Source organism: Megascapheus bottae, chromosome 6, assembly GCF_031878675.1.
Source record: "Megascapheus bottae isolate mThoBot1 chromosome 6, mThoBot2.hap1, whole genome shotgun sequence".
Classification (NCBI taxonomy): domain Eukaryota; kingdom Metazoa; phylum Chordata; class Mammalia; order Rodentia; family Geomyidae; genus Megascapheus; species Megascapheus bottae.
In genome coordinates, this window is record NC_143514.1 from 20740972 (window position 1) to 20761810 (window position 20839).

A 20839-nucleotide genomic window follows, 5' to 3' on the forward strand; every position below is an offset into this window, starting at 1 on the left:
GGAAAAAAGGAAGGAGGGAGAGAAGGAAGCAAGGAAGAAGGGAAGGAGGGAGGGAGGGGAGGAGGCAGGGAGGCAGGCAGGCCAGCCAAACATGTACCAAATATACACGGGGACCAAGCAAGTAGTACCCAAGGGAATTTTTTTTTTTTGTCTAAGAACAGGACTCCAATTGAGTTCCTGATATTCTAACACTTTCACTTATTGGCTAGTGCTCTATCAATTCCCTTGAGGGAATTTTTTCCTTTGCTAGTTCTGGGACTTGAACTCAGGGCCTGGACACTGTCCCTGAGCCTGTGCTCAAGACTAGTGCTCTACCACTTGAGCCACAGCACCACTTCCAGCTTTTGCTGAGTGGTTTTATTGGAGATTAGAGTCTCATAGATTTCTTCCAGGCTGGCTTCAAACTATGATCCTCAGATCTCAGCCTCCTGAGAAGCTAGGATTATAGGTGTGAGCCACTTGCAGCCAGCTGCCTAAGGGGATTCTTCTTCTCAGATTGACCATATATGGAAGGGAGATTTGATTAGAATGTCTGTCACTCAATCCTTTCATGTGTCTACTCGTTGCTTGGACATACCACATATCAGAGGCTTCTGGTAAGAAAGTCTGTCTTTTGTCTGGCTGCTATACCAGCCGGCTTCTTTTCTCTGGCCTTCATGGTGGGCATCTACCACCACATATTCTTTTCTATGCCCATTCGCTCATCTTGGATGGCCCAGGAATCAACTTGCTGCTCCCCATAAAGTGATTGCAATATCTACAGCCATACAAAGACATATGAAGAAATATTCTCAAGAACTAAAGTTCCCTAAAATACGTTTTCATCTAAATGCACTGGAGAATAAAAAGGTCCCCAAGGCCTCTGGCATTCCTCCAGGAAAGGGCTACTACTCCACAGAGGAATTGGACTTTTGCCCAGTGGCCTTTGGAATGACTTGAACTTTACATCGTTTTTTGAATAGAAGCCCTGTGTAGTGACCTGGCAGCAGGGGAATTTTCCAAGTCTCCTCCGTGGAAGCCATCTGATACTTAGATTTCTCTGTAAATGTTCCTGTATTTCACATCTCATGTGTCTGATTCCCCAGGACCAACACTAGAGGATCTTCCAACTTAACTTCTTTTTGCCATCCGTAGCAAGAGGCCTCTCATCTGGAAGACACCAAATTCCTTTCAGCCTGCAAACTGATTCTAAACAGTGTTTGAAAAAAGATCAAGTTCCCAAGTGTGAGGAGCTTATAGAAAATTACTGTACAATATATCTTAACCAAACAGCATGAGCCAGGGACCACTGGAATGCAAAAAAACAGGATCTCCATTCATCTATTCCCCCCAGGACCTCCCCAAATACATATGAAATAACAGTTTCCTGGAAACTTCCAGAGATGAGAAAAAAACATGCATAGACAAATGAAGTTAGGGAGAGTGGGGGGAGAACACAGCCATAATATTCCATGAAAATGAATATTCAATATTCCTATGAAACTGGGATGGGTAGGGTTGGTGGGATGAGGGAGAATGGTTAAGGAGTGATGTTGATCATGATGCATTGTACTGGTAAACTGACACATTGAATGGTAACCAAGACAGGGGTGGGGGGCAGTGCAGGGGAGACAGATCTTAACTCTACCTGGGTGTTTGGAGAAAGATTCTTGGATGAAGATGCCCTATCATTTAATTCCTAAAGGAAGAAATAGAAGGAACTAATCTCAAAACAAGTGGGAAGGGTATCTTTGGCAGAGAAAAACTGTAAACAAAGGCACAGCAGCATGACAATGGGCTGTGGTAAAAAGTACAATTATAATTACAGCTGGCTCCCCATGGCGCATGAGTGTAATTCTAGCTACTTTGAAGGCTGAAATATGAGGATCAAAACTCAAAACAGCCCAAAAAGACAACTCCAAAGGTCTCTTATTGCTAGTTAACCAGCAAAACATCACAAGCAGTGGTGTGGCTCCAGTGGTGGATGGAGTACCAGACTTGACTGAAAACGCCAACCAAGTAAAAGGGTGAGGTCTGAAATTCAAGTTATAGTACCAGCATACACATACACACACACACACACACACACACACACACACACACACACACAAAGTACAAGTAGTTAGGCAGTAATGAAGAAATCAGAAATAAATGCCAGACCGAGAACAAGGGACAGCAGTGACAGTAAATCTGGGGAACCTTGACTAACAGGTAAAAGAATTTAGGCAATAAGTGGGGGGAGGGTGGGAGGGAAATGGGGACCATGTCATGAGAAAGGGTATCAATGTTTGTGAAGTTATGCACCTTCTATCTGGTGAAATTATGTAACCCTTCTATTAATCACAATAAAAAAGTATTAAAAAAGAATTAGGCATTACTCAGTGGATGGTGGGCTCAATGGAGAACTGTGATTTGCTTATGTAGGGAAATATTTGGCTGGGCAGCGTTCTACTGGATATGTCTTTTAATGTTTTCTTACCAATAAAATTAACATCCATTTAAATTTAACTCACAAAGAAAACTCTAGGAATAGCAATCCTGGATAGTTAAAACAATCTTGAGAAAGGTGCTTTTAGATACCAACTTCAAAACCACTACAAACTACAATAATCAAAATAGATTGGGTACTGCTATAAAAACAGACCAACATCAGACCAATGGGATAGAAGGGAGAACTAGGAATAAATCATAACATATATAATCAGACTCTTTTATTCCCCCCCTTTTTTTCAGTTCTGGGGCTTTGAACTCTGGGCCTGGGCACCATCTCTGAGCTCTTCAGCTCAAGGCTATCACCCTCTACCCCTAGGCTTGGACGTTGAGCATTCCAGTTCAAAGCTACCACCATACCTGGAGCCTCCACACCACTTCCAGTTTTCTAGTAGCTAATTGGAGATAAGAGTCTCACTCAGGTTCTTTTGTGCCCACGGTGGCTTTGAACAGAGATCCTCAGATCTCAGCTAGGATTACAAGCGTGAGCCACCGAGCCCAGCACTTCTGGCTTTTTCTATGTATGTGGTACCGAGGAATTGAACCCAGGTCTTCATGCTTGCTAGGCAAGCCCTCAACCACTAGGCTAAACTCCCAGCCCTTTTTCTCCTTCTTTCTTCTTTCTTTCCTTTCTCCTTTCCTTTCCTTTTTTTTTTTTCCTGGTTAATTGAAGTCACACAGACTTTTCTGCCCCAGCTGCCCCTGAACCACAACCTCAGATCTCAGTCTCCTAAGTAGCAAGGATTACAGAAGTGAGCCACCAGCACCCGGCCTGGTCAGACTATTTTCAACAAGGGTTCCAAGATTAGTTAATGACTATAAGGGTTGTTTTCAATAAATGGTGTTAGAAAACTGAATGTTCACATACAAAATGTCAGGTTGGAGCCTTGCCTATACCATATATACAAATTACCTCAAATGAATCAAAGGTTTAAAAACAAAGAAGCTAAAAACATAAAACTTCTTAGATGAGAGCAGAGTGGAAAGTTTTGTGGTGTTGTATTTGGCAGTGACTTCTTGAATATGACACCAAAATCATAGGCAGAAAAAGGGAAAATAGATAAATGGTATACAACAGAATTTTAAACTTTTGTGTGTCAAAAAAAAGGCAGTACATGGAATAGGAGAAAGTACAAATTGTAGAATCAGCCAGAAACTGGTGTCTATATTCCTAGCTACTTAAAAGACTGAGATTTAAGGATTGTAGTTTGAAGCCAGCTGGGGATAAAAAGTCCATGAGAGTCTTATTTCCAATTAATCAGTAAAAATACAGAGGCAGAGGCTGGCTTAAGTGGTACAGTGCTATCCCTGAGTGAAAAAGACACGCAAAGACTCAAGGCCCTCTTCCCTCCTGGCTTTTCCTTGGAGCATTTTTAGCTTCAGATCCTGGCAAGTACTTGGCTACAGGACAAAGTGTGCCATCATGTCCTGTGGGCATCAAATAGGAGGAGGCAAGCCTGATAATGGCTCTGTCCATCTTTGTGCATTCCTACCAGCTCATTTCTGCAACTCTACCCCACTTTATAGATTTCTCCCCTTCCTAATTGCCTGCACTGCCAACTCCATGTTCTGGTATCAGGTAAAAAGACAACCGCTTCACAGAGGCTGGTTAGAGTACCTCAGAATCAAGTAGAGTCAGATTTCTAATGACTTTACCTCTTTCCCTGAACCTTGATAAGGAATTTCGCATTGGTAAGGATTTCAAAGGCATAGAATCTGCTTTTCTTTTCCCCCCTCCCTAGTGTTTAAACTCAGTGCCTGGGCACTGTCCCTTAGCTCTTTCAAAGGTGGCACTCTACTACTTGAGTGACACCTGTACTCCAAGCTGTTTGGTGGTTAAATGCAGATAAGAATCTCATACACTTTTCTTGCTGAGCTGGTTTTGAACTGAGATCCTCAGATCTCTGCCTCTTAAATAGTTAGGATTACAGGCACCCATCAGGATATAAAATCTCATGTATGAGCAAGCTCTTTGAACCAATTCTGGTTCTTTGGAATTCACTTTCTGAATACTAGATCTAAAGGTGTCCACAGCCCTGTCCCAAATGGGTAAGCATTGCAAATATTATATAGAACACAGTGGTAAAACAATCATAAACATAACACCTGTTGGCAAATGTCTATAGAACAAGATCAGCAATGTTTTTCTAAAACGGGAGTGATAATTTAAAAATTTAGGTCAGTTGAATCACATGGTCTCTGTTATAACTACATAACTCTGATTGTATCATAAAAGTAGATAATGCCTATATGAATGGTTATGGCTGGTTCCATTGCAATTTTACTTACAAAAATGAAGCCAGCCAGCCAGATTTGGCTCAGGAGTCATAGCTTGTTAAATTCTACCATAGAAGGTAAAGCTTTAGAAGAATAAGTACATGATGCTGTACAATATTTAGTGAAAATATGAACTATAATGAGATTGATTAATTGCTTCTTAGGGTGCTGAACAACGTGTGGCAAGAAAATGAGCAGCTCAGAGTTTTATATTCTTAGCTCAAGATCTACCCATATAAGGAATCTGAACTCTCCTCAGAATAGCTTGGGAGTCCTGCCTGATACAGGATGACCCACATCAGTGGATGATTTGAAACAGGAATGATACTAGAGGAATGTTGCTAGAGGAAACAACGGGCTATTCCAAGTTGGGACAGCCAACTGGAGATGTTTATTTAGTAGACAGTAGGATATAGAGTCTCAAAGTTCTGGGAGAATGGTTCATTTACAAACCATGCCCATATGCATGGTGATCAATACCACCAGACTAAGAGAGAATCAGGAAAAGAACAGAGGAAGATGAGTAGTGGGTTAAGGCAGCTTCTGAGGGCATTCATGTCTTAGAAACAAGCAAGCCAGGCACCCGTAACTCACATATGTAATCCTAGCTACTCAGGAGGTTGAGATTTGAGGATTCAGTATTGAGGGTTAAATTTAGGGCCTCATATTTGCAAAGCAGGCACTCTACCACTCAAGCTACACCTTCAGTTCCTTTTCTGCCTAGGTTATTTTCAGTAGGGTCTCACTTTGTGCCAGGCTACCGTGGGTTTGAAAGACTAAAGACATGTACTTCTCCCCACATCATTGAAAATGATGTGAATGACAGGTGCACATCACTGCACTCAGCCATCGTGCTTCACCTGTCACCCCAGTAACTGTCAAATGCCACCACAGCCAGCCACTGAGTAAGAATCAGGCTCCCATACTCTTATGCCCATACTTGCTTTCAACTGTTGTTCTCCATTTCTGCCTACCATGTAGCCAGAAGTACAGGCTTGAGACACCATAACCACCTTAAAGTCTATGTACTTTTGCAGTGCTAGATTATTAGACTATGTCTCAAAGCCATAGAAAGCAGAGAAGTGTAAGTTCTTCAAAAGACTGACATGAAAAATAAGTCTACCTAACAATGGAAACGTAAACAAACACATAAATTATTTCTTTCTACCTTTTTTTCTGTTACTGAAGCTTGCACCTTGTGCTCTTACTTGGCTTTTGGGCTCACATTCTACCACTCGAGCCACACCTCTCCTCTTAATTTATTGCTGGTTCATTGGAGATGAATCTCTCTCAGATTTATTTGCTTGCACTGTTTTCAAACTGTGATCCTCTGGGTAATTAGGATTCCAAATGTGAGCCATTAGCACCTGGCACAATTTAAATCTTCTAGAAGTAAAGTGCGGGAAGGGGGGGAGGAAAACTACAGATAAATAAAAACTAGAACTTAGTAAATGAAACAAATGAATTCCTAAAGGATTTACTAAAATAGTAGAGTGATATCAGAAAAAGGGTTGAAATAACAGAATAAAACAAAAAGCAAATGGTATGGAAAGTATGTTAGCATTGTTAAAAACAAGTGCCATATTCAGGGGAGGGTAATGGGGACCAAGACATGTGAAAGGGTATCAATGTATGTGAATTAATACACCTTCTATATGGCAAATATCATGTAACCCTTTTATTAATTACAATAAAAAATATTAAAAAAATAAAAATTAAAAAAACCAAACAAGTGACCATATAAAACAATAACGACTGCAACTAATTTCTGAAATAAGAAATAAAACAGGCAAGGGATGGTAGCATGAATCGTGAGGGTAAATTAGGAAGGCTATTGCCAAAGCTCTTATATGCATATATAAAAACAGAACAATAAGACCTGATGACATTGTGAAAGAGGAGGGGAGGGGTATGTAGAAGAGTGACAGAAGAGTTGAGTTTCATGGGGTACAATGTGTATATGTTTGAACCCCCCTTTTATAATTCATGTATGCGAACACAGTTTTAACTAGAGACCAATCATCCTGAGCCTGGACACATTTCATATTCCTCTCGCTGTCTTCTCTCTTCCTGGTCTTTCCCTACTCCAGTTCTCCTCCCACAGCTACCAAAGTACCTTTAGAATCCCTAAATGAACATCCTTCGCAGATCCATGTTGCTTCTTAGAGAAGTTCTGCCCAAGACAGAGGTCAAGGTCCTCCACAATGTGAACCCAAATTAGCTTCTCTGTTTTCTCCCCCTGACAACATATCATCTATGGCCAGCATATATCCACATGTACTTGCAGGTCTTTGCTTCTGCCAATTTCTCCCTATGAAAGGGTCTTGTCCAGTGGGAAACGTGGCAAAAATATTAGCAACTTTCCAAGGTCGCCATTATCTGCATGAGCCTTATATATATATAATATGACCCTGAGATAGTGCATGCAACTTTTTAATACAGTTGTTTCTCCCCTCAAAGTGTGAGGGCAAGCTAGGTGTAGTGGCTTACACCTATAATCCTGCTAAATTTGGGAAGGAGAGATTGAGAAGAACAAAGTTCAAGGAAGGTCCAAAGAAAAAGTTAGCATGATTCCCAGCTCAACCAACAAACTAAGTATAGTGGCATGTACTTAAGAGATCAGCCATGTAAGAGGCATCGGAAAGAGGATCAAAGTCTGAAGGGACCCTAAGGGCGAAAAAAAATGAAACCCCAACAAAAAAAGTGAAACCCTCCAAATGAATACCAGGAAATGGAAACATGTTTTTTTGGCAGGGGAGGGAAAAAGAAGGAGCAGGAATGAAGAGAGGAAAGGTGATCAAATGCAGTCATCTGTATTCAATGTAAACTGTGAAAAATAAAGGATAAACTATGTACCTTATGGGTAAGGACTGAGGTGGGGGAGAGTAACAACCTCGAAAGGTGTAACATTGTCCAAGAAGCATTATACTCATAACCTGACTTTTGAAACTGTAACCAATTTGTATAACCACTTCAATAGTAACAATTCTAAACATTGAAGCCCTAACTGAAAAATAAACTTAGAAAGGGTTGGGATGGGGAGTAACACTCAAATGGTGGAGCACCTGCCCATGATCATGAAGCTCTGAGTTCAAACCTCCGTATCCCAGATGAGAAAAGATACCCCAAAGAACTGACACTGTCCAAAACAAATGGACTCGTTACTTGACATACATAACTATAACCTCTCTGTACATCACCTTTAGAATAAATTTTTTTTAATTTTAAAACTTAAAATGTGAGCTGGGGATATAGCATGAAGAAGGTGATATCTTGGATTCCATTTCTAGCATAGTAAAATTTTTAAGAAAAGAAAATACACACCCAAAAAAATGAGGATAAGAATTGGTTAATAATTGTGTAAGAGAGACCTGTAATCCCAATATTGAGGCTGAGATAGAAGGATGGAGAGCTTAAAGCTTGGTCTACACGGTGGGATTTTTTTGTCTCAAACAAAAAAGAGAAGAGATAACGAGAGAGAGAGAGAGAGAGAGAGAGAGAGAGAGAGAGAGAGAGAGAGAGAGAGAGAGAGAGAGAGAGAGGAGAGAGAGAGAGAGAGAGAGAGAGAGAGAGAGAGAGAGAGAGAGAGAAACTCACAACTGTACCTCTTTGACCCCCTAGAACCTAGCATATAGCCTATTAAGAGTGTAAAAAAGTTTAAAAGTTTATGTGGTTATATTAAACAGATAACAAAATAAAGAAATAAATATAGTAGTGATTATGTTGATGACCATAATTCACCTATATTTCTGTCCATCAAAATGTCTGAACAAAATCAAAGAATGTAGCTTGAAAATGGAACAGATGTTTTGCAGTTGGGAACTGTTCTAGAAAACATGTGTTAGGCTGCCTCATACCACACGCCAACAAACCACCTCAACAATACTTTAGGCGTCAGGAGTTTGGGCTGGCGGTAGAGTGCTTGCCTAGCATGCACAAAGACCAGGGTTCAATTCCTTGGCACCACGTGCATAGAAAATAGCTGAAAGGGGTGCTGAGGTTCAAGTGGTAGAGCTCTAGCCTTGAGAAAGTCCAAGGATAATGCTCAGGTCCTGAGTTCGAGGCCCAGGACTGGAAAAAATAAAAAAGAATACTTTAGGGCTAATGCTGCCAGTCATGGACTCTACCTAATCCACCACTGTGTTCTAGGTGAGAGGATCCATTTTTATTGATCTTTGAGTCTTTGTCTGGGTCTGACAGTCATAAACCTTTCAGTTTCTATTGTCAGGCTGGGAGAGTAAAGGCAAATTCAGCTTGGAATTATTCTACTTTTGTTGTTTTACTCGAAGTGCTCAATCAAGAGCCAGGCACTGGTGGCTTATGCCTATAATCCTAGCTAAGCAGGATGCTGAGATCCGAAGACCAAGGTTTGAAGCCAGTCCAGGGTAGGTAGACAAACCATGAGAGTCTTACCTCCATCTAATCGGCAAAACCAAAAATGGAGGTGTGATTCAAGTGGTAGACCATTAGCCTGGAGTGAAAAAACTAATTGAAGGTACAAGGCCCTAAATTAAAACCCCCAGTTCTGGCACAAAAACAAGCCAAGTCTCGATCAAATACTTTGGAAAAAAAATTCTAATATATTCTCAGCCTTAGTATAGACTGTTAGCCCATGTAAACAGGGTACATTTAGCTGTTCCCTTTCTATATATTATATACTTGGTTAAAAGCTGCATTATCCCTTTTAATTCTCACAGTTACCTTTTGCAAAAGATATTATTATCATGTCATTCTTACGATAAGACTAACACTTAAAGAAATTAAGCAACCTACTCAAAGTCCTCTACTACCAGGAAAAAGCAAAGCTAAGCCTTAACACCAAATGACTCAAAAGTCTGTACTTGTTTAATGAGCAGCTTGCTGTCTATATCTGTGAAGGTAAGCTGTTCACATAAGAAATAATTGGAAAACAATATTTGTTGAAATGCCAAGATGGCTTCCTTAAATCACAAATGATGATGGTTCCCTTAGGCCAGATTGAGATTTAATTTTAGGAGGATTTCCTTTGAGGAGGAAGAAAAAAAGCCGAGTTTTATAACAAAATAAAAGTTGGCAAGAGCCTTGAGCTGTATACAATCAATAAACTCAGTGATTGAAGGTATAATGTGAGTAGACAAGAGAGCTCATGGGTAAATGCCTCAGCAATGATAATACACCTGTGTGGGTCAAACACTCGCCCACATATGACTCAAGCCATCTTCCCAGCAGCATTGTATCCTACAAGTTATCTCTAGTTTACTAAGGAGGACAGAGCATGAAGTTGCTTGCCCCACATCAACGAGGGGTCAGCAAGCAGATCTTTACCTCCTGCTCCTACATGTCTCAAGAGCACTCAAAACTCGAGCTGATCAGCTATCCCATCTGGCTGCTCTTTTTTTTAATATTCTTTTTTTAATTGTAATTAATAGAAGGGTTATTATATTCGCCAGATAGAAACATCTGGCTGCTCTTTATGAAAGCTTTCCTACCTGGTTCTTTCTTGCTCAGTGGGTCCTGCTGCAGTCTTTCCCTTCAATCCCACTGGCAGTCTTTTCCAACTGCCATGGAAGCTTCCCATGGCCACATTCTGTCCTTTCAACCCTTCTGCCCCTAGGCAGCTCTTGTTGCAAAGGATGAGAATCAGACATACTCAGGAAACCTTCAAGCTACTAAAACTCATGATTGTCTTGTGTGTGTGTGTGTGTGTGTGTGTGTGTGTGTGTGTGTGTGTGTGTGTGTGTGTGTGTACATGCGAGTGAGTGCATGCATCCATACTGGAGCTTAAACTCAGCGCCTGGGCACTGTCTCTTAGCTTTTTGCTCAAGGCTTGTGCTCTTCCACTTGAGCCATAGCTCCACTTCTGCCTTCTGCTAGTTGGAGGTAAGAGTTCAGGGATTTTCCTGCTCAAGCTGGTTTTAAACTGTGATTCTCATACCTCAGCCTCCTGAATAGTACAATTATAGGTGTGAGCCACTAGTACTAAGCACAAGATTATCCTTTTCATTCTGTAGCAACATGTGGACTATATACCAAGGAAAAATTACTCATTGAGTGACTGAGCATCTGGACATTGTGAAACTCAAAAGGCTCCCACCTATAATCCTAGCTACTCAAGAGGCTGAGATCTGAGGACTACAGCTCAAAGCCAGACCTAGCAAGAAAGTCCATGAGACTCTTAACTCCAGCTAACCACCAGAAAACCAGAAGTGGAGCTGTCACTCAAAGTGCTATCCTTGAGCAAAAAGAGTTCAAGGGACAGAGCCCAGACACTGAGAAAATGTCCCATGACTGCCAACAACTCCTCACACATACACCAAAAAAAGAATACTGACCTTTCTGGAACACACATTTTGAGTATCTTATTTCCCTTTCTCTGTACTCCCCAGAGAAAAACAGTTTTATTACACTCAAATATTTATTGAGCACATACTAGGTGCTAGTTCTATATCATTGAACTGCAGACTGTATCATTGAACATCATAGAAGTGCTTGTCAGAAAATTTGTCTTCTTGGAGAAAGCCAGCTCCACTAAACAATAATAGGCCAAATGGTTACGGACACTCCAATTAAAAATAAAGACATAAATTTAGAAAATGACCAGTGTGATGGAATTTAGTTTAGGAAAGGCACAGAGTAACAACTTTAAGGAAGTACCTAAAGGCAATTGGTCCTAATAGAAAGAATTTCCTAGCAAGGGTATATTAATGCAAAGACCCTGAGGTTAGTTTACATTTAGCTATTCAAAGAATAGGCTGGGCACTATTGGCTCACAGTGACAATCCTAGCTACTCATGAGGCTGACATCTGAGGATCAGGCTATGAAACCAGACTGAGCAGGAAAATTCATGAGACTCTTATCTCCAACTAAGCCAGCAAAGAGCCAGAAGTAGAAGTGTGGCTCAAGTGGTAGAGTGCCAGCCTTGAATAAAAAACAAACACAAAAAAGCTAAGGGAGAGCATGAGGCCTGTAGTTCAAGCCCCAATATATACACATACACACTTTCTCCCTTTCCCTCTCCCTCTCTCCTCCCCCTCTCTCCTCCCTCTCTCTTTCACACAACACACACACACACACACACACAAAGGTAAGGAGGGGGACAATGTGTTTAGACTAAGTGGTAGGAGATGGTCAGGATGAGTCTCCTTGGACTGGAGGTGTAGCTCAAGTGGTAGAGTGTCTGCTTGGCAAGTGCACACCCTGAGTTCAAACTCCAGTACCACTAATAAGCAAGCTGGGAGCCAGTAGCTCATACCTGGAATCCTCACTACTGAGGAAGCTGAGATTTGAGGTTCAAGGAAATCAGCCTGGGCAGAAAAATGTATAAGATTATCTCCAGTTAGCTAGCAGAAAAACAGAAGGAGGGGTATAACTCCAGGGTAGAACACCAGTGTTGAGTAGAAAAACCGGGCAAGAGTACAATGCCCATAGTTCAAGCCTTAGTACCGGCATAAATAAAAAAGAAAGAAAGAAAAAATAAAAGAGGGGCTGTGAATGTAGTTTAGAGTGCTTCCCTAGTATGCATGAAGCCCTGGGTTCAATTCCTCAGTACCCCATAAACAGAAAGAAAAACAAGCTGGAAATAACACTGTGACTCAAGTTGTAGAGTGCTAGCCTTGAGAAAGAAGCTCAGGGACAGTGCCCAGGCCCTGAGTGCAAACCCCGAGACTGGCAAAAAACAAAAACAAACAGAAATGTTTATTTTTGGAGAAACGTATGTGTAAACAAATGTGTGGTTCATATAATATTTGTATGGTACAATAATCTAAACTGAAAATGTAATAGGTGACCAGGAAAGAGTCCCCATAGGCTAAGGGGACTACCAGTGCCAAAGCCCAGAGGGTAGAGATATGACACCTTTAAGAAATGACAAGGACCTAGCATAGTAAGTCCTGAGTACAGTGAGGAGGAGGAGGAGGAGGAGGAGGAGATGAGAAAGCAGTGGTGAACAGTGGAGTCTGAGCTTTACCTTAGTGTCATAAGGAGCTAGTTACCAAGGGATTCGAGTCAACCACAGGAGCTAACTGATCAGCAGGAATTATAGAAAAGCTCACGACTGGCATGTGGGAGCAAGAACAGAAGACAAGCAAGAACGGAAGGAAGGAAACCTGGCTGCAAAAATGAGGCAAGACTCCAGGACAGTGATGGCAGAGATGATGGAAGTGGGCTAGTGAGAGATCAAGTTGGATAGACCTGCCTTTGAACAATTACAAAGAGCAACTTGAGTGGGGGAGGGATAATGACTACAGGTTAATCCTGAATGCCACTGGCTTTAAGGAGCAAATGATGTCCAGTCCAAGAAGAGTCCAGACAGAAAAACTGAGTTGAAAGGTACACAGGATGTCAAGGCCAACCTCTGTGGTTATACTTCCTTTCTCCTTGAAGATTCCCCCTGTCAGTCACTAGTGGAAAGCAAATCTTTCTGGAATCACACTTGAACACCTTGCTGTCTTTAATTAATGTGATATTTGGAAGTCAGGGTATTGCCTGCTGCCTGGCAAACAACTCCAGCCTTTTCATTTCCTTTGATCAAAGGTTGAGGAGTAGCAGATTTTATGTCCCCCAAAAAGTGGAGGAAGGGGAGTCTAGGCAAGGAAAAATAAAAGAGATGTACACTCACCTCTAGTAGACACAAGAGAGGAATATGAAACACAACAGAGAACCACACTCCATCTCAGCACCCCAGGGACACACCTAAGTTTTAAAGCTTTTGTCGTTATTGCCTGGTTTGAGAGTTGTTTTTTGTGTTTGTTTGGCTTATTGAGTTTTTTTTTTTTTGATGGGATCAAGGTATTTCCTTTCCCCCCTCTTTCCCCTCTTTTTCTCTTTCTCTCCCTTCCCTCTTTCCTTCTTTGTATGTGTGGGGTTTTTTGTTTGTTTGTTTTGTTTTGTATTTTGACAGTCATGCTAGGTAGTCCAGGCTGGCCTCTAAACTCTCCATATAGTCCAGACCACTTTCAAACTTAAGATTCCCCTCCCTCCATCTCCAATGTATTAGAATATGAGTATGGCTGGGAGTCAGTGGCTCATACTTGTAATCCTAGCTACTCAGGAGTCTGAGATCTGAGACTCGTAGTTCAAAGCCAGCCCAGGAAGAAAAGTACAGGAGACTTTTATCTCCAATTAACCAGCAAAACACAGAAGTAGAGGCATGGCTCAAGAGGTAGAGTACCAGCTCTGAACAGAAAAGAACAGGAACAGCATCCAGGCAGAGTTCAAGCCTCAGGGTCAACGTCAAGAAGAAAGAAAAAGAGAGGAAAGAAGGAAGGAAGGAAGGAAGGAAGGATATAAGTATGGGCCAGCAGCTTGGCCTAGTGGTAGAGTGCTTGCCTAGCATACATGAAGCCCTGGGTCTGATTCCCCCAAAACAAATACATAGAAGTGATACTGTGGCTCAAGTGGTAGAGCTCTAGCCTTGAGGAAAGCCCAAGGGCAGTACTCAGGACCTGAGTTAAAGCCCCAGGACTGGCAAAAAAAAAAAAAAAAAGTAAATAAACGAACATGAGTGTGCATGTTTTGGGAATTATAAATTCAAACCCACTAGGTAAAGAAGGGGAGAAGGCAGAATGACAGAGGGGGAGAAATGGATTTGAATACATTCTAATCATGTAGAAATATAAGTGAATCCCCCCTGGCACCCATGTAATTAATATCAACTAATTTTTAAAAGTCACTAAAGTATGTCCTTCTGCAATTGAGGTTCATTGGCCTCATAATGTACCTGCCTTCATATTAATATAGTTTTAGAAAGTAGTTTTATCCCCATACATCATCATGTATCAGATAGCTTTCCACTGTTCTTGTGGTCATTGAAATTGAGCTTAACTAAGGAAAACTGGCCAGGTATATGGAACTTAGAAACTTCTGACTCATGCTTATATTGAACATAGACAGCACTGAGATGCTCTGTTTATTCTTTGATTCGTTTTCCATCTCTGGAGGCCACAGTGGAAATCAAATTATTTCTGCTTTAGCAGTAGAGAGAGTCTTGGATGAAACTGAAGTTTTATCACCCATCCATCCATCCTAACTCTAAGATTGCACTGTCACTGTGCCATCTGCTCCTTCCTCTTCTTTTCCATCAAGGCTCAGGTCAGGAAATAGAATGACAAACTGTCCTGGCTTACCAGGGACTGAGCTTTCAGGTTAAAATGGGGGAAGGCCCAAGCAAATTAGAATGAATTGCTCTCCATAAACATGATCCCAGTCCCACCAGGAAATAGCTGGGACAGCCTGAAACAAATAACAGCCCCAGAGATGTTTGTATGAAGCCAGATTCAGATTGAAAGATAAATGACTGCTATGGGGTTCTTTAGACTTAGCAATGAATAATAATATGTGTGTGTGTGCCTGCACAAAAATGAAAACCTATAGTAGGAGAGAAGATTGGCAGATTCCAAAATCTGCTAGTGGCTCACATCTGTAATCCTAGCTGTTCAAGGAAGCTGAAATCTGAGGATCACAGTTTCAAAGGCAGCCATACAGAAATGTCCATGAAACTCTCCAATCAACTACCAAAAGGACAAAAGTGGAGCTGTAGCTCAAGTGGTAGTACCTCAGGTTTGAGCAAAACATTTTTAAAAGGGGGGAGTCTAGTAGTAGAATCTAGTAGTAGAGTGCTTGCCTAGCATGTACAAAGCCCTGGGTTCCATTCCTTGGTTGAAATCATATCTGCTAACACCTTGATCTTGGACTGGCAGCTTCCACAACTATGGGGAAACTTGTTAACTTGTTTCAAACACCTGTCTGTGGTATTTACTAGTGGCACCCCCAGCGAGCACTAAAACAATAGGATTTAAAAAAACAGCACCACACAAATCACCTAGCACAAGTGATTAGTAATATTTATTGTACTTTTTCTTTTCTTTCTTTCTTTTTTTTTTCTTTTGTGGGTCATGGGGCTTGAACTCGTGGGCCCTGTCCCTGAGCTCTACAGCTCAAGGCTACCACCCTACCCTTGAGCCAAGCCCCACTTCCCATTTTTTCTAGAGGTTAATTGGAGATAAGAGTCTCAGGTCCTTTTGTTCCTGGGCTGCCTTTGAACCTTGATCCTGAGATCTCAGCCTCCTGAGTAGCTAGGATTACAGGCATGAGCCACCACACCCAGCTTATTGTACTTAATAGTAGTAATATTAACAGAAATGTGTGAGCTGGGAAGCAAAAACATAGAAGATATATAAAGAGCACACAAAAGAGATCAATGGAATTACTTTTCATACCTAAGAGCCTTGGAGGTCAGATCCCACAATGGTATCTCAGAAGAGCCTGTGGCTGGGTAAAAGGCTTTCTATTCCAGTGCAACTCCACCTTTAGAGGTGGAGTTAAAATGCATATTGATTCCTTGAATCTGAGAAAGGGCCTGAGAATCTTAATCCTTATGAGAACGGACTCTGTGTGTTGTTTGTGTGTGTGTGTGTGTGTGTGTGTGTGTGTGTGTGTGTGTGTGTGTGTGTGTGTGTGTACTGTGGCTTGAACCCAGGACCAGAGTGCTGTCACTTAACTTTATTTGCTGAAGGTTACACAATTCTACTTTACTGGATTCTGAGGTGCTGGTCATAGGACTATACCAGACAGCACAGAAGAAATAGACTGCTTACGTCCTGAGGGGAATTGTAATTTGATACTCAAGTCACAGAACCAAATACATCTGGGCTGAGCCAGGTGTGGTGGCTCATACCTGTAATTCCAACTACTTGGTAGGCCAAGATAGGAAGATCACCTTCCCAAGCTGGCCTCAGGCAAAAATTAGACCTGACGTGAAAAACATCAAGTGGAATGTACACGTGTGTGTGCGTGTGTGTGTGTGTGTGTGTGTGTGTGTGTGTGTTGTATGATATATGTATTTAAGGGCCATGATCAGGTGAGGTTACATGGAGAAATTCTTAAGGAAGAAAAGTAGTACTCCATTCAGCAGTCAAAAATGAAAAAAACATTCTCAGTAGGAGAGCTCCTCCAGGCAGGAGTAACCAGATGTCTTCATGTCACCAGGTTGGGTCTCCAGGTTGCACTCAGTTCCTTATTTCCCAGTCCAAATAAGAACTAGAATGGCAGTTACTGCTTCTTCCAGGTAAGAGGGAGGAAGAAGATGTGGGCGTGTTTATGGCACTGTTTACATTCTTTCTAGCTAATGTTTGGTTTCCTTATCTTTGCAGACTGTAATTGCTGTTGGTGCCAGCTTGGGGGTCATGGGATCCCAATCAGACTCCAAAGTCTGTAAGGAAGCTACCAGCTGATAGGCCCCACATATTCTACCCTCAGCACTTAGGGAAGAGGGGATAGCCAGCACCAAAATAGATTCCACTTTGGGTTACCTGGGATGAACAGTGTGTATATGTGTGTGAATGTACATGCATGTGCATGCATACATGCCTCTGTTTGTGGGCTCTGTGTCTGAGATTCTTTTCCTCAGGGCTAGCACTCTACCACTTGAGTCACATGCTATTTCCAGCCTTTTCTGCAGAGCTGATTAGAGATAAGAGTCTCATGGACATTCTTGTTCAGGCTGGCTTTGAACCACAATCCTCAGATCTCAGCCTCTTAAGCAATTAGAATTACTGGTGTGAGGCACCAGCAAGCTGCCACAGATCTACACCATCAGGGTTCTCGCTGTACTCTAATCTAAATAAGGGTCCCTTCCAGCACCTGGCCACACACAGGTCAGATTTTCTTTGGGGCAATTAGGTGTGGGTCCAGCCTCTTGAGTAAACTTAATTTAGTCTTTGTTTGTTTTTAGAATTGGAAATAAGAGGTTGGATCCAGAATAAATAGCTGAAATTTCATCCCCTGAAAACTGGGATAAATCATCTGAAATTTAATTTGGATAAAATCCTAGTCTTTGCTTTGGGTATTCTTCCTTAGGGACCCAAGTCCCTTGTGTATAAATTGCATGATAATCCCTCGTGGTAATTTCTCTTTGAATACATTTTTTTTAACAGCAACAAAGAAGAAAGCTCTTGTTTCCATTCCTCAGAATAGATTTTTGAGAGTTTCATTGGAACATGGGATCATATCCACTATTGTAAGTTTGAAGTCTGAACTCTGAAAACTTATTGGCTATTCCACCTGAGGAATTTACCTTATCTCTCTCAGTCCCATATTTTAAAATAATATTATTTATTCCCTCAAGTAAATCACAGCTTCAAGATCAAAGTATATAAAGTGTTCGGTTTTATTGTTACAGTTTCTTCTTTCATTATTTTATAATTTGATCATCTGATTAATCTTTATTTTATTATTGCAATTTCTCTTTTCTTTACTCTTTCTGGTACTAGGGCTTGAACTCAGGGACTGGTGGTAGCTTTGGGCATTTTTGATTAGGATGGTGCTCTACCATTTCAGCCACACACAGATCCACTTCCAGCATTTCAGTAGTTAGTTGCAGATAAGAAATCTCATGGGTTTTCTTGCTCCTGCTGGCTTTGAACCTTGATTGTCAGATGTCAGGCTCCTGAGTAGCTAGGATTAGAGATCTGAGCCAGTGGAACCTGACTTTTTGTTGTTAGGGCTGGAGATTGAGGGCCGATTTCCTCCCACTCCTTCCATCAAGGAGTCATGAAGTCTACTATAGTATTTGTTGTTTCTTTATCTTTGTTTTGCAAGACTAGAGTTTTAACAAGGCCTTGGGCATGCTAGTCAAGGACTCTCCCACTGAACTACAGCCTCAGCCTACAGTTAAAATTTAATTTGAGCATCTCCTAGAAGCAAAATAAAAGCCCAGTTCTTGTCCTTAAGTTCATAGCATCTTGAAGATAAGATGATTTAAATAAACACAAGTGCCCAGAGTGACAAATGACTAAATGGAGTAGAGGTGACAGAGCAGAACATGTTTACTCTTAGTTTTGAGACTTGGGGAAGAAGACTTGGGGAAGACTAAGTTTTTGGGTTTTTTTTGTTGTTGTTGTTACCTTGGGGCTTGAACTCAGGGCCTGGGCACTGTCCCTGAGCCTCTCTATGAACTAGGCTAGCACTCTACCACTTGAGCCACTACACCACTTTTTCTGAGTAGTGTTTATTGGAGATAACAGTCTCACAGACTTTTCTGCCTGGGTTGGCTTTGAACTGGAATCCTCATATTTCAGTCTTCTGTATAGCTAGAATTACAGGTGTGAGCCACCAGTGCCCAGCTAAGACTAAGTTTTAAGGAGATTAAGTTTTGAGAAATGATAGTTCATCGTTCCCCAGATATTTAGAGTGTGGATGGGAGGGGAAAAGAAGGACTTCAAACAGAAGGCACAGACAACCTGTGAGTAGCTGAAAGAGGTATAGAGTTGCCAGTGTAGAATATGTGTGTGGAGGCAGCCAGGCAACGGATAAAGTTCCATAATTAGACTAAGGCTTACTCACAGAAGGTTTGGGAAACCATACTTAGAAATTTGCACTTGACCATGAAGCCAGCAGACAGCCAAAAGAGGGGAGTGGCATGACCAGATGTGTGTGGAATAGTGTTTTGACAAACTAGTTTTCTCCAGTTGCAAAACTAGTATCTTTTCAATGGAAAGAAAAATGAGAGAATGTAAGGGGAAAAAAACGATCACTTACAAACATTGCCCATACACAACTGGAATGTGTATCAAATGGAAAAAGAAAAAAGAAAACTTTTCTCTGTTTCTCTGCTCTTCGTCAACACAGAGCACTTCTGTGTTAGATGGGTGGGTGGTTTTCTCCTAACAGCAAGCTATTCACCAGTAGACACTGACTGACTAGTGTCTAATAATTCAGTTCTGAGACTGGCTGGAGAGATGTCAGATCCCACAAGTTGAGGGTTCAGTTTCATACTCTTGCTCTGCTTCCAATTCCAATAGCCTTCCATGTTTTTTACCAGCTAGCTATAGACTGAGAGGTTACTTGAGTTCCACTATGTTGCTTGAATGGCTCAGGGAATTCAGGCAAACTCTTTACCAGGTTAGTATAAAGGATGAAAGAAAAGGAGAGTGACTCAAGAGGTTGATACCTATGGATTGCCATTTGAAGCCAGCCCAAGGTAGGAAAGTTCTTATAACCCTCATCTCCAATTAACCACCAAAAAAGCTAGACATAGAGCTGTGTCTTAAGTGATAGAGCACTAGCCTTCTAAGAAAAAGGTAAAGCACAGCACCTAGGCCTGAGTTCAAGTCTCAGCCAGATGAAGACATAATTAGGGACAGGGAAGCAGGAAATACAGAGGTTCACACAAGTCTTGTTACTCAGTTTTTTTGTTTTTGTTTTTTGTGTGTTTTTTTTAATAGAGCTTGATCTCTAGCCCTGACCCCCTCCGCCTCCCAGAGAATGGGTGGAACTGAAATTCCAACCTCTAATCCTGTAATCATGTGGTCTTTCAGGTGACTGGCCTCATCCTGAGGTTGTCTAGGGGCCCTAACCTACCTGTCTCATTAGCATAAACTCAAACTCAGGTGTCACTAAGGGGACTCATTGTGAGTGTGTCTACTTTTTGTTGTTCTCTCTCTCTCTCTCTCTCTCTCTCTCTCTCTCTCTCTCTCTCTCTCTCTCTCTCTCTCTCTCTCTCTCTCTCTCTCTCTCTCTCTCTCATGGGTCATGGGGCTTGAACTCAGCCTAAGTACTGTCCCTGAGCTCTTCAGCTCAAGGCTACCACCCTACCCTTGAGCCAATCCCCACTTTCTGTTTTCTAGAGGTTAATTGGAGATAAGTCTCAGGTCCTTTTATGCCTAGGCTGGCTTTGAACCTTGATCCTCAGATCTCAGCCTCCTGAGTAGCTAGGATTACAGGCATGAGCCACCATGCCCAGTTGTTGTCTCTTTTTTTTCCCCTATATGCCCACAGGGTAATAATATGTTAGTAGTTAGGAGTGAAGTCTCTAGATTAGTCTAGATTTCACGTTCCCATTCCCTTCTTTCTTTTTGACAATAACTGGGATTTGAGCTCATGACCTTGTACTTTCTGGGAAGGTGCTCGACCAAGCACATACCCAGCATTGTTTATTCTTTATACACGAAACTTTATGCAATTCTTTGTTTTTTCCAGTCCTGGGGCTTGAATTCAGGGCCTGTGCATTGTCCTTGAGCTTTCTCAAGGCTCTGCAACTTGAGCCACAGCACCACTTCCAGCTTTTTCTGTATATGTCATTCCGAGGAATCAAACCCAGGGCTTTGTGCATGCTAG

The 20839-nt window shown here is 41.6% G+C and overlaps 1 protein-coding gene across 1 annotated transcript in view; it reads right to left on the minus strand.

Annotated features, from left to right (window-relative positions):
- The window catches only part of Tmigd3 (transmembrane and immunoglobulin domain containing 3), a 61286-nt gene extending 50995 nt beyond the window's left edge, over window positions 1-10291 (minus strand). The window contains exon 1 of the mRNA XM_090334416.1: window positions 10215-10291. The gene's annotated coding sequence lies outside the window, so the exon portion shown is untranslated. The remainder of the gene's footprint in view (window positions 1-10214) is intronic.
- Window positions 10292-20839: the final 10548 nt, after the last annotated feature.